Below are 13,922 nucleotides of genomic sequence, written 5' to 3' on the forward strand. Positions count from 1 at the left end.
AGGATATGAGACTTTCAAATAAAGCTCAGTTAAAGCCTCTATCAACACAGAGGACATTGAGTATGTTTAGGCCTGTGTCCACTTCAAAGCAACATCAGAGCCTTTACAAGACAGAGGAAACAGATGCCACAGATATAGTTCAGCCAGTACATTAAACATATGAAGAAGCAAACAGCCAAATTTGCATGCCCCAGAGGTGCCTTTTAGGAAATAGTAAAGTTTCAGATCGAAAACAATAAACATAGAGGGAAATTCAAATCCATACCAAACAGTAAATGGCCAGTAAAAGTAATTATGTAATCCAAAATAAATTGTATACATACAATTTACTGTTTATTTTTTTTCTTAGCTGATTTGAAAAGCAATTGTGAGCAGTCTTTTGTATATTATTCTATTGTTGGACCTATAATGTATACAAATATGATCTATTTGACAATAGTAGCAGATAATACATAGGTAGAAGCAAAGATGTATTGGAATGAGGAAATACCAGATGGTAAGTCAAATCCACAGAAACAAATGAAAAGAATAAAAAAATGACATATAAGTAGGTTAATATAGCAAATTATAAATATGTACTTGCTCTCAATTGTTACATAAGCTTTGTAAATGACCTACAATTATATAAAATAATAGTTATCACAGTGTGTGGCAGGCAAATACATCTATATCAATCATAAATAAATTTTGAATGGATGAAGCAATCTAATAAAAGGCAGATTTTCAGGCTGAGTAGAAGACAAATAAGATCCAACTCTAGGCTCTCTACAGGAGATAAACTTTAAATTCAAACATACAATTAGGTTTAAAGTGAAATTTAAAAAATAAAGTGAAAGTACATACATATATATCATGTGTAAAAATTAATAAAGGGAAACCTCATTTAGAATGGAGTTGCAAGGCCGGCAGGGCAAGCTCTCGCATTCTGGCACTTATTGTCCATTGAAGATACACCTTGTCAGTCTGTATTACTTAGCTCCTACTTCACCATCCCAGCAGTAGGAAGAAAGGTTTCTTCCACCCCCAGCTGTACTCAACCCATGAGACTATCATAATTCAACCAGTGAAAACCCACTATACTTTAAATTCCCAATTTACTCCAGTGGACTCTTTGTTTACAACTGTCCTTCCAACTTCTCCTTTTTCTCTGTGAGAGTGTTCATCATCTTTGTTTTCCAGACTTGCCTATACTTTTATTGTAGCTTATTGGTCCAAAATTATAATTCTTTGCTATTCCCAGATCAGCCCATTTTGAATAGTAAAATAACTGGCAGTTTGATTTTTAAGGTTGATACATGCAAACAGAAACAATGAGAAAGCTGGAGTGGCTATACTCATATCAGATAATATAGACCTTAATATAAATATTTAATCGCTTTGCAAAGCATTTACTTTTAAAATTAAGTATGGAAGAATATATTGCATTGTAAAGAATATTGTAGCAAGATCTCAGCATAGGGATAATTTAAAATCTAACCCCCAAGCATCAGATATGTGGAGTATTTTTCTGATTCACTATAGATCATCATCTAGTCTATCTTGTCTTCCTTCCTTTCCTTTTCTTTTCTTTTTTTCTTTCCTTATCTTTTCTTTCTTTCTCCCTCTGCATTAAATATTCGTACTTATACCCTACTATCTGCTTGAAATTCAAAATTCTGAATCTCAGTTTTGCAAAATATGTGTATTTCATTATTGTATATAAAACTTTTTAATACATTAATTTTATGTCTTCATAAATTTTATCAATGTGGGCACCAAATATATATTCAAACACATCTCAAATAAAGGTATAATCTGGCTTGAGAGTATAATGCTAAGCAAAACAAATCAGTGAGAGAAAGAAATACATGATTTCACTCATATGGGGAATCTAAGAAACAGAACAAATGAGCAAAGGTTTAAAAAAAGAGAGAGAAAGTCAAACCAAGAAACAGGATCTCAAATGGGGGTTGCTGGAGTGGGGGTGAGCATAATGACGGGTTATATGGGTGATGGGAATTAAGAGTGCACTTGTGAAGAGCATTAGGCGTCCTACAGGAGTATTGAGTCATTATATTGTACACCTGAGACTAATATTACACTGTATGCTAACTGAAATTAAAATACAAACTTAAAGTATAATCTAGCATTTTTCACAGATGAATAGAATATCAATTAGTCAAAAATGATTTCTACTGTTCAGTAGATCATTTGAAAAATTGTACATGCATATGTTAGTTTGAAAAAAAAAACAGTAACATTCCTAATACTGTGTTTCAAGCATTGTTACAATGATTTAATATTAATGCACTTCATCTTTACAACATTCTTATGTATTAGTTTACTTTTATTTTACAAATGAGGGACCTGAGTTATAGTGAGGTTAAATTACACACTTAGGATCACAAATCAGCAAATCACAAATCAGGTGGTAGAACTAATATTTGAACTTAGAAGGTTTGGTTTCAAAATCTGGCAACTAATGAAAAGTCCTAATTTTCTCAATAAGTAGTCACATTATTTTAAGACAGTCATTGCATTTTTCTAGGCCTTCTTGGTCTACTGGAGGAAAGGTTGTGTCATATGTCCTAGTTTTTTAGTCCAGATGGCCTCTTTCACCATGTCAAACTAATCAAATTGGCTTTTCTTTAACAAGCATTAAACTGCATCTTTTCATTTAATTCTGCAATATAATTTTGACTTTGACTTTGACCAGACATACTGTCATAGAGAATTAATTAAAGAATTAACAATAGTAAATGTGTATTGAATACCCCTCTCCCCAAGGCACCAGTATGTTACTGAACCAAAAGACACTAGATTTCACTGTGAAATTGAACTCATTGTATTCTAATATCCCGTGTGTGCATTTAGATATAAAAGAGTATCGCATGTCTAAATCAGGAAGGTTATTTTAGAATTAGTTATCAAAGAAAATATGAATTTAAATTGTCACCTTTTTTTTACTAGTTAGAAATAAATACCCAATTCCACAAAATCAGTGTTCCATACTCCACAAAAAAACTAATGAGAAAGGAGTGTGTTATCATTTTTGTAGGAGACTGAGGTATACATTGAGTATTGCACAAAAGCAGTCAGTCATGAAATAGAATTGTTACTTCTTATTCTAGCATTAAATAACTTCTTTTGATGGATGCCAGAATCAAGTTAGAAAAAAATATTAGACTTCTTTTAGAAGATGACATAGAATTAGACAAAATCAATTCAATGATTTTACAGTATGTAATTTCTTCTTAATGTTCTTTATAATTATATACATGCAAGAAATATAAAATATTTAAAATAAAGTGCTGAATTTCAGATTAGTAAAAAATAATAATTTTTAAATTTGCCAACTTCATATTTAAATTTTAAATGAAATTTTCTAAAGTTATGTGTTTGACTAATTCATCAAAGGACTTATTTTAAAAGTGATGTTTTTAACTTTTGGATTATGCTGTTGAATAATTTTGTAAAAAATTCTACTTTACCAGGGCACATAGTTTTACCAAGACATTGCCTGGTTAATTTTCGTTTTTGCTAATTAGAATTTTCTAAGTATTCCTTGTTAAAGATTCAAAAATTAATTATAACCATACCATTTTTATACTATTTACTTTTCATTGAGCTATGCTATTTAGAGTTCTCACAACTGTATCAACTACTTGTCTGTCTAATTTATGTTTGTTCAATCTATTTATTTTTATATGTAAATATGAACAAAATGATAAACATTACTGGGGAAGTATAGGGAGCTTGCCATCAGCAGATCAGAATAGTTAGGACTTTCTGAAAGATGTAAGGCAGATGGTGGCACATATCATTGACTAAGATTCTAAAAAAAAAAAAAAAAAAAAAAAAAAAGCTAACTAACAACACAAAATGGAGAAAGGAAGGAACCAAGAAAATAAGAATTCTCCCAGCAAAACTCCAGAGGGACCCTAAGGTCCAGAAGCAGGGAAGGCGTGAGGTTGAGCTGAATGAAGAGCCCTAATAGCACTGTACCACCCAAAGCCAAAGGCTGGTGCAGCATTTCTCCCTTGAGTAAAGCTGAAGGAATGGCTCCCTGAATAGGGTGAATGATCTATGAGGGGTCCCCACAGTGGGCACTGGGGCTCAAAAGGATTCCATCGTGTGCTCACAAGGAACTTTCGTTATCATGGTGGGCCACTAAATGGGAAATTGCCACAACTCCTTAAAAACAGGCTCCCAAACAAAAAAACAAACAAACAAACAAACAAATTAAAAACAGGCTCCCAATTAGGAATCCACACTCTCTGAATTGACCCAGAGTTTCTGGCATCAGAATATGTACCCATTGTTGGAGAAACAGAAATTTTTGCATGTGATGGAAATGCCAAACTCAAGATGTCAATTCTGTTCATCTAGGTCCAGATTTGGAAATGTGAATATGTAACCTAATCACTACTATCAAATAAAAATTAATAGTCTGAAAGTGATTCATAAGATAAATAGATTCCCTGGGAAAATGAGCTAATGCAGAAAATAGAAAAAAAAAAGTTAAAGCAAGTAAAATCAGTATCTTCATAAATAATTGTGAGTTTCCTTGCAGTTAAAAAAAAAAGATGAATCAGAATTCTTGAAAATTAAAAATATCATCGTATAAATAAAATGCATGCATATTTCTGAGATCTGGAAAAGTAAGATAAAGAATCCTGTCAGAAAGTAAACAGCTAAAGAGATGAAATTCATATAGAAAGTGAAGAGACTGCCATGATTGGGCAAAATAATGGCCTTTCCCGAGATGCCCATATCTAAACCCTTAAACCTGTTTATATATTACCTTACATGGCAAAAGGTTTTTTTTCCCCTGGATTATATTTTATTTTTTGAATTGGAGTATAGCTGACACACAATGTTATATTGGTGTCAGGTGTACAACACAGTGATTCCGCAGTCCTGTATGTTATGCTCTGCTCACAAGTACAGTTGCAATCTGTCACCATACAACACTACTACAATATTATTGACTACAATCCAGAGGTTGGACCTTTTATCCCCATGACTTATTCATTCCATAGCTGGGAGCCTGTACCACCCACCCACCTTCGACTATTTTACCCATACTTCCACCTTCTTCCCTTATTTTTAACAAAAAATAAGAAAAAAAGGGGGGGTGGAGAAGGGAGGGAGAAATAGAGGAAGGAGGGAGAAGAAGAGAGGAAAACATAAAGGAAACGAGGAAGGAAGAAAACTCGAGGTATGGAAGGAAGGAAAGGAGGGAAGGGGGAGGGGGAAGGTGAGAACTGGAAAAACTGAGTGCAAGGCAAGAATGCACTCTCTCATCACTCCTATTCACCAAAGTACTAGAGATTCTCCCTAGGGCAACAAAGTAATCAAGTAAAATACACACGGGACAAAAAATAAGAAGTAAACATCTTTTTATGTGCCTCTGATATTATTATTTATAAGAAAAATCCTGAGTAACCTAGAAGAATTAATTGAACTAATAAGTGAGATTAGAAAAGTCATTTATAAATTATGTATATTCCTATATACTAGAAAATAATGATTGGAAACAATTGGTAAATGGAATCAAAATTAAAAATGTCATTCAAACTACCATCTCCAAATAAGAAATGCTTATGGGTGAATTTTAACAAAACACATGTATAACCTTGGCACTAATAACTACAAAACGTGGCACTGAGGCGTTTAAAAGCCCAAATTAATATTTGGAAAGATATAAGATATTCATGGGTTGGCCAACTTGATATTGTTAAGATATCAATTCACACTGAGTTGCTGAGTGAATTCAGCATTGTTCTAATTAAAACCCCAACAGGTTATCCTTTTGTAGAAGTATACAAGCTGATTCTAAAACATATATGGAATTGCAAAGGACTTGGGATAGCCAAAACATGTAGAAATAAAAGAACACAGTTGGAAGATTTATACTTACGTGATTAAAACTTAAAGCTACACTAATTAAGACACTGATATGGCTTGAGGATATACATGTGGATCTATAGGATAGATTAGAATCCACAGATGGACTCATCATGTATTAATCTTATGTTGCCATGGTAATTCAATGGAGGGAATGGCTAATTTTTTCAACCATTGTTGATGGAGCAACTTAATGTCCATATATGGGAGGAAAAAAAAAAACTTTGTCACCTCACATTATGAACAAAAATTGAATTGAAATGGTTTATAAACCTGAAAAGTGAAAGCTAAATCTATGATATTTCTAGATTAAAAAATAGAAGAAAATCTTTGTGATCTGGGGATAAACATATGGCCAGTTGGCGAAAAATGATTAAGTTGGGCTTTCACAATACTAAAAACTTTTTTTTTTAATGCCATTCAAAATGAAAAGAAACGCACAGACTGGGAAAGAATATTGCAATACTTCTTTGTGACAAGTGACTTGTATCTGAAATATATAAGGAACTCTTATAACTCTATAATAAGAAGACAAACTACCCAATTTAAAATGGGCAAAGAATTTGTACTCCAAAGAACATATGCTAATGGCAACTAAGTACTGGAACGCTGCCTACCATAATTAGTCATTAGGGAAATGCAAATTAAAACCACAATTAGACACTGCTATATACACTGGTAGAAAAGCTAAATTTTGAAAAGGCAGAAAACCAAGTGTCGGTAAGCATGTACATTAACTAAAGCTCTCATACGTTGCTGTTGGAGATCTAAAACAGTATAACCACTTTGAAAAATGTTTTGGCAATTCCTTATACAATTAAACATCTACTTACTGTAAGTCTAGTAATTCTGTTCCTGAATATTTACCTAAGATAAATGAAAATATATATTCTTTCAAAAATCCATAAAACCATTTTATTGCAGCTCTTTTCATAATAGCTGAAAATTAGAATCAGCAAAAATGTTTATAAAGAGGTGAATGGTCAAATTTTGATCTATCTGTATAGTATAATAATGCCAATAAAAAGGAAGATCTATTGATGCATGAAATAACAAGTACGATTCTCAAAATTGTGATGCTAAGTGACAAACACCAAATACAAGAGGGCATACTGTATCTTTTCCATTTACAGAGAACACTTTAAAAGGCAAGTCTTGTTTATAGTAACACAAAGCTAGTTTTGCCATGTGTGGTGCAGGAGAATAACCAAGAGTAACAGATGGCTGCATTCTGTGTCTTGAATGTGGTGATAGTTACCTGGGTGTAAAAACACATTAAAATGTGTTGAGGTGCACTCTTAGAATGGATGTGTTTGCTTATATGGTAACTTGTAATGATGTTTATTTCAATAAAAAATGGTTAGACAAATGAGAAAGAAAAACTAGTACTTATACCTACTTTCTTCCTACCACTAGTAGAGGCTTCTCCAGATAATCACTAAGGTCTTTTTAGACCTTTACGGTTGCAGCCAAAGTAGACAAAGGCACTACATGTTGCCTGACTTTTCTTCTGTTTCTTTCTCTTTAGTCCAGCTTCCTTATTCTCTACAGGAAACAGAAGACAAACAAGCAAATAAAACAAATAATAAAATACAGTTAAGAGAAAAGAAATAATTTAAGGCACCATGATTTAGTATAATGAATTTGTTGAAGGGATTCTATTAACAGGTGAAAAATATGACTTTGCTTTAAACTGTCTCTGAGCCAGTTTTTTCCTTGCCACTAGATGGAGTGAAGTAATCTTTTCCACACTTTTTCTTAAATAATAGAATAGCTTCCAGGCATTTGAGATCCAATCACATGCTCCTTTAAGCAGTTCCAGTTACCACTCTAATGTCAGAATCATACCCAGTGAAAAGCTTCCCCCCTCAAGGCTCAAACTGGAAAGCCTACCCTGAAATTGAAGTAGAAGGAATAAAACTAGACCTGTGTAGAGGATTTCACTCTGTTGCCTTCAGCTTTATGTATTTCTCCTCTCCCTCCATGAGGCTGCTCCTTGTTTCTCCAGATTTAGAACTAAAAGGAAAACAGAGATGTAAGTGTAGGAAATGAAATGTCTTTGTGCAAGGACACATGTGATGGTTTTTTCTGAATTGTGTCTCAGTCATTCTTAGTTCCTGAGGACACTTTTGTGGCTTTCTATGATGTCCCTAACTCAAGTCTCCCAATTGCAATTTGACACAAGCAATGTCTCTCACCCATTTGGGAATATCTATCTATCTATCTATCTATCTATCTATCTATCTATCTATCATCTATCTATCTATCTATCTATCTATCTATCTATGTTACTTTTTATTTATTTATTTTTTTGTTTTTATTGAAGTTCAATTTGCCAACATATAGTATAACACCCAGTGCTCATCCTATCAAGTGCTTTCCTCACTTCCCGTCACCCAGTTACCCTAACCTCTCACCCACCTCCCCTTCCCCATCCCTTTGTTCATTTCCCAGAGTTAGGAGTCTCTCATGGTTTGTCTTCCCCTCTAATTTTTCCCAATCTTTTACCCTCCTTTCCTTTATAATCCCTTCCACTATTTCTTATATTCCCTGTATGAGTGAAATCATATTTGGGAAATTTTATGGTTCCTCATTCAACTTCTGGACATCCAGTAGTCCACCTTCTCTTGGTGTCATAAACCCACTTTTATGTCTGGTGTTTTAATAAAATATAAGGAAACCTGGGTGCCTAGGTGACTCAGTTGATTGAGAGTCTGACACTTGGTTATGGCTCAGCTCATGAACTTATGGGTTGTGAGATTGAGCCCAAAGTGAGGCTCCAGGTTCAGCAGGGTGTCTGCTTGAGACTCTCTACCTCTGCCCCCTTCTTCCAGTGACACACACTTTCTCTCTCTCTCTCTCTAAAATAAATAAATCTTTAAGAAAAAAAAAAGATGTATGGAAATCTCAGTTGTTGTTTTATGAAGTCTTTAGTTTTGCCTAGCCAGAGGAGAAGACACAGTTTGAGTCTTATATACTAAGTAAGCCTTCATGCATCATTTCAATCTACCTTTTGCCTATAGACTTTCAAGGCAACATCCATTAAAACTGTGGGGCTCACGTAAATTTTTCAGTGGTCCGCTAAAAGTGTTCTCATTTAATTGTCAGTAAGGAGAAAGCACTTGTGTTAAGGTTCTCCAGAGAAACAGAACCAATAGAATATATATAGATATATAGAAAAAAATGTATTATGAGTGATTACATCACACAATTATGGATGCTGAGCCATCCCATGATCTGCTGTCTGCAGGCTGGTGACTCAGGGAACCCAGTGGTATAAATCCAGTGCAAACTTGAAAGCCTGAGAAGCAGGGTAGCCAATGTTAGTCCTAGCCTGTGTTTAAAGGCTCAGGAGCAATGAAATTTGAGGGCAGCAGATGATAGATGTCTTAGCTCAAGCAGAGAGCAAATTTGCCAATCCTCTGCCTTTATATACTATTGTGGTCCTCAGTGGATTGGATGACACCCACATACATTGATGAGGGCAGTCTTCTTTATTCAGTCTATCTGTCCAAATGTTAGTCTATTCCAGAAACACCCTCCACCCATACACCCAGAAATAGTTTTTTATCAGCTATCTTGTCATCCTTTAGTCCAATAAAGTTGACATACAAAGTTAACAATTACAGCACCCCATACCTTCTCCATCAAAGTGGAGTAAGGATATGTAGAGGATAGTGACAATCTTACTTGAAAAGAATGAACCCCAAAATAAACTCGCATGTGTATGATTAGTTTACTTATCACAAGGAGCTAGGAATACTCAATGGGGAAAGGACAGTCTCTTCCATAAATGTAAAAGAATATAAAAGAATGAAACTGGACATCTGTCTTATACCATATATAAAAATCAATTCCAAATGGATTGCAGACTTGAATGTAAGGCATTAAAACATAAAACCCCTAGAAGAAAACATAAGGGGTAGGTTACCTGACAGTGACCTTGGCAATGATTTTTTTGGATATGACACCAAAAGCAAAGGCAACAAAAGTGAAAATAAGCAAATGAAACTACATCCACCTAAAAAGTCTCAGCATAGGAAAAGAAACCATCAACAAAATGAAAAGGCAACCTATGGAATGGGAGAAAATATCTGGAAATCATATATCTGATAAAAGGTTAGTATCCAAAATAAATCATAGAACTCATTAATAACAATAGCAAAAACGAAACAAAATCTCTGATTTAAAAATGGACAGAGGACCTGGTATTCATTTTCCCATAGAAGACACACAAATAGTCAATAGGTACATGAAAACGTGCTCAACACCACTAATCACTAGGGAAATACAAATCAAAACTATAATGAGGCATCATCTCTTACCTTTTCAATGATTGACTCTCTTTGAAAAGACAAGAGATAACAAATGTTGGTGAGGATGTGGACAAAAGTGAACCCTAGTGTACTATTGGTGGGAATGCAAATAGTTGCAGCCACTATGGAAAACAGTATGGAGATTCCTCAAAAAGTTAAAAATAGAAATATTATGTGATCCTACAATTCCATGTCAGAGTATATATCTAAAGGAAATCTCTGTTGAAGAGATACCTGCATTCCCACATTCACTTCAGCTTTACAATAGACAAGACATGGAAACACCTAAATAGAAGATGTGGCATATATATACAATGGAATATTATTCATCCACAAAAAAGGAAATCTTACAATTTGTGACAACATGGGTGAACATAGAGGGGCATTATGCTAAGTCAAATAAGTCAGACAGGGAAAGATCAATACCAAATGCAGAATCTAAAACAACAAACTCATAGAAATGTTGGCCAAAAGCAGGATTTGGGGGGGGGTGAAGGTCACAGACCCCCTTATGAAACCCCATGTTTCATAAGCATATCTTCTTTAAACATAAAGATTTGAAATAGAAAAAATTACACATATTAAATACAAATTGTAAGAGGCCATCAAAATGTTCAGATACTCATAAGAAGATAGAACTGAAACTTCCAATAGGAAATTTTAACAGACATTATGTGGTGTGGAAGTGATTGGCAGTTTCTTTAGTAAGGAAAAAAAATATTTTATCACCTAAGAGGATATGAATTTTATTAAGATATGCAGTAGTTAGAACTGTAAAAGCCCTTTGAGTTTTGAGTTTAAAAATTACACTTAACCATCACTAATACTTTTTCTGGCTAATATTTTGAGATATCCTCTCAGTTTCAAAGTGGTACATACTTCAATTTTTCTTTAAAATGTGATCTTATTTTGTAATCTCTTAAACCTAAGTTCAAGTGAGTTTATTATTTCTCCATTTAGATATTCCATAAAAGAAATGTTAAATTAATTTCTTTGTAACACAGAATAATCTTAAGTACTAAGAGATTTTGCATTAATGAGGAAAGCACTATGCTAGTTCTAATATAGAAATAGAAAATGTTGGGACGTCTGGGTGGCTCAGCGGTTTAGCACCTGCCTTTAGCCCAAGGCATGATTCTGGAGTCCCTAGATCAAGTCCCATGTCGGGCTCCTTGCATGGAGCCTGCTTCTCCCTCTGTCTTTGTCTCTGCCTCTCTCTCTCTCTCTCTATCATGACTAGGTGAATAAAATCATTAAAAAAGAAAAAAGGAAGTCCTTAATAAAGTCTCAGTTTTGGCAGGTTTGGTTTCTCCTAGGTCTTCTTTCCTTGGCTTGTAGATGACAATCTTCTTGAACTGTACTTCAAATCTAATATACTATTTGACTTGATAAAGATTGAAATTCTGTGATAGAAGTCAGGTTTTCTACCTTCTGCAGTATAATGCTTCTGAGATGTTCATGGAACAATAGATGGTATTTATCTTATTGAAGAAATGTGGATGTCAATTATTGGGAAATTACTGGGAAGCTAAAGACTAAGGAAGGTTGAATTATACACATTTAATTACCTGAAATACATTAAGGTTCAAATTTGGGACTCATCGTAGTAGAATGAAAAGCCAAGAGAAAAGTATCTATATTGATTCTTCTCCTTCTCCTCCTCCTCCTCCTCCTCCTTCTCCACCTCCTCCTCTTCCTTTTCCTTCTTCTTCTTCTTTTCTTCTTCTTCTTTTCTTCTTCTTCCACCTCCTCCTCTTCCTTTTCCTTCTTCTTCTTCTTTTCTTCTTCTTCTTTTCTTCTTCTTCTTCTTCTTCGTCGTCTTCTTCTTCTTCTCTTATTTCTTTTCTTTTTAGAGAGAGAGAGAGAGTGGAAAGGGACAGAGAAAAAGGGAGAGAGAGAATTTTAAGCAGGCTCTATGCCCAGCACAGAGTCCTACCCAGGATTTAATCTCACAAACTCAAGACCATGACCTGAGCTGAAACCAAGAGGTAGCTGCTTAACCGACTAAATCACCTTGGTGCCCCTATACAGATTCTTGGTGAGAGCTTTGGATTTGGCTGGAGTAAATATTGAGATTTGCAGAAGAGAGGAACAGTATAGATTATCTTATATAGATATATGTAGTTGTATCTTTTCTTCTAACAAGTTTTTACTATATAATACAGTATTGGTCTAAGAGATTTAAATTCATGCATTTGTTTAAATTTGGAAGAGAATTCCTTCTTATAATTATAGGAGATTATTTTCATACACAAATGAGATCTGTACTTGTAGGTACCTAGATATTTAAGGTGTAATATTTGAAATTAAAATGATCTTTTTTCCTTCAGAATTTTGAAAACCTGGAATTCTGAAAACCTTAGACAGTAATTAAGATCTTATCCTTGAAATATTTAAGAAAAAATGTTTTCACATAAGCAAATAATTGAAGAATGCTTGTGTTATCATTGCGCACTAAAATGTATATAGTAAATATCTTCCAAGTAAGAAGATGGTGAATGCAAAGTGAAAGTAAGATGAAATCAAAATGATATTTTATCAGTAATAACAGTAAATTCAATTTTATCAATATATATCCTTAAAGGCAGCTTTTCAACAATTTATTATATTAATTATGCATTTTTAAAATAATAAATAGGTAATATTTAGTTAATCCATTCATCAGGTTTTTGTCTGTTTTGGTACAGTAGCATATGAAAAATGGATCTCATGACTATTATTTAATGTAGAGGAATGATATGATATAAACTAATATAAAATTGGTTTAGAATTACTTATAAAAAGTATGTACTGATTTAATAAACTTTTTTTTTTAAGATTTTATTTATTTATCCATGAGAGACACAGAGAGAGAGGCAGAGACACAGGCAGAGAGAGAAGCAGGTTCCATGCAGGTAGCCTGACATGGGACTCAATCCTGGGTCTCCAGGATCACACCCTGGATTGAAGGCGGTGCTAAACCGCTGAGCCACCAGGACTGCCCCTGATTTAATAAACTTTTGACATCTGTTTCCTTTAGTAACACAGGATGCCACGTCCTTCACCCCCATCCTCCACTTTTATGTTTCTGTTATGGTTTGAGGGTTATGTTTGAGGAGAAGCAGTATAAGAACTGAAAGACACCTTCGAATCTTCAAAATAATGTTTTGTAAGCATACTTAGATCACATATGCAATGGATTTTCCCATTTATTCACTTAGACTTATGACAATTCTCCTGTAACCTTTTTTGGATCTCTTATTATATTCTAAAAGTATGCATATATATGACAGGGAAGGTGCAAAAAAGATAGAACAAAAACAGACAACTATTTTGTAGCATTTACAGGCACAGTATGTGTTATCTTAAATATTAACATTGAAATGTATCAAATATTGGTATATAAAATGTATTTTACTAAATATATCAGAAGAATCGTTTATTTTTAGTAATTTCCATTATGATGTTAAAATGGTTTGATAAATTACATTTCTGTGTTTTTATCTGACTACAATGTATCATTATAGAGATATATATAGAAGTACATCATAAAAATCCAGTAGAAATTAAACTACATTGAAAAGCAAAATCCAGGATTCTTTAGCTTATATGTCTTTAAATAAGTTGATGTAACATGCATGATTTTCTATTAAAAGAAATAAAATCTAAAATTTTTCAAAAGAACCCAATGACATTATTTTCACAACGTAGAGTTAGATCCTTAGTAGGTTAAAGAAG

The 13,922-nt window shown here is 33.7% G+C and overlaps 1 long non-coding RNA gene across 1 annotated transcript; it reads right to left on the reverse strand.

Moving 5' to 3' along the window:
* Positions 1-7,315: 7,315 nt before the first annotated feature.
* LOC140599217 (uncharacterized) lies at positions 7,316-11,835 on the reverse strand. The gene is made up of 3 exons (XR_012001903.1): positions 11,774-11,835; positions 7,816-7,905; positions 7,316-7,434 (listed from the first exon to the last, which is right to left on the reverse strand). It is a non-coding gene; the product is annotated as an uncharacterized lncRNA (long non-coding RNA).
* Between the last annotated feature and the right edge of the window lie 2,087 nt (positions 11,836-13,922).

The sequence above is a fragment of the Vulpes vulpes genome, chromosome 6 (genome assembly GCF_048418805.1).
Source record: "Vulpes vulpes isolate BD-2025 chromosome 6, VulVul3, whole genome shotgun sequence".
In the NCBI taxonomy this organism is placed as follows: Eukaryota; Metazoa; Chordata; class Mammalia; order Carnivora; family Canidae; genus Vulpes; species Vulpes vulpes.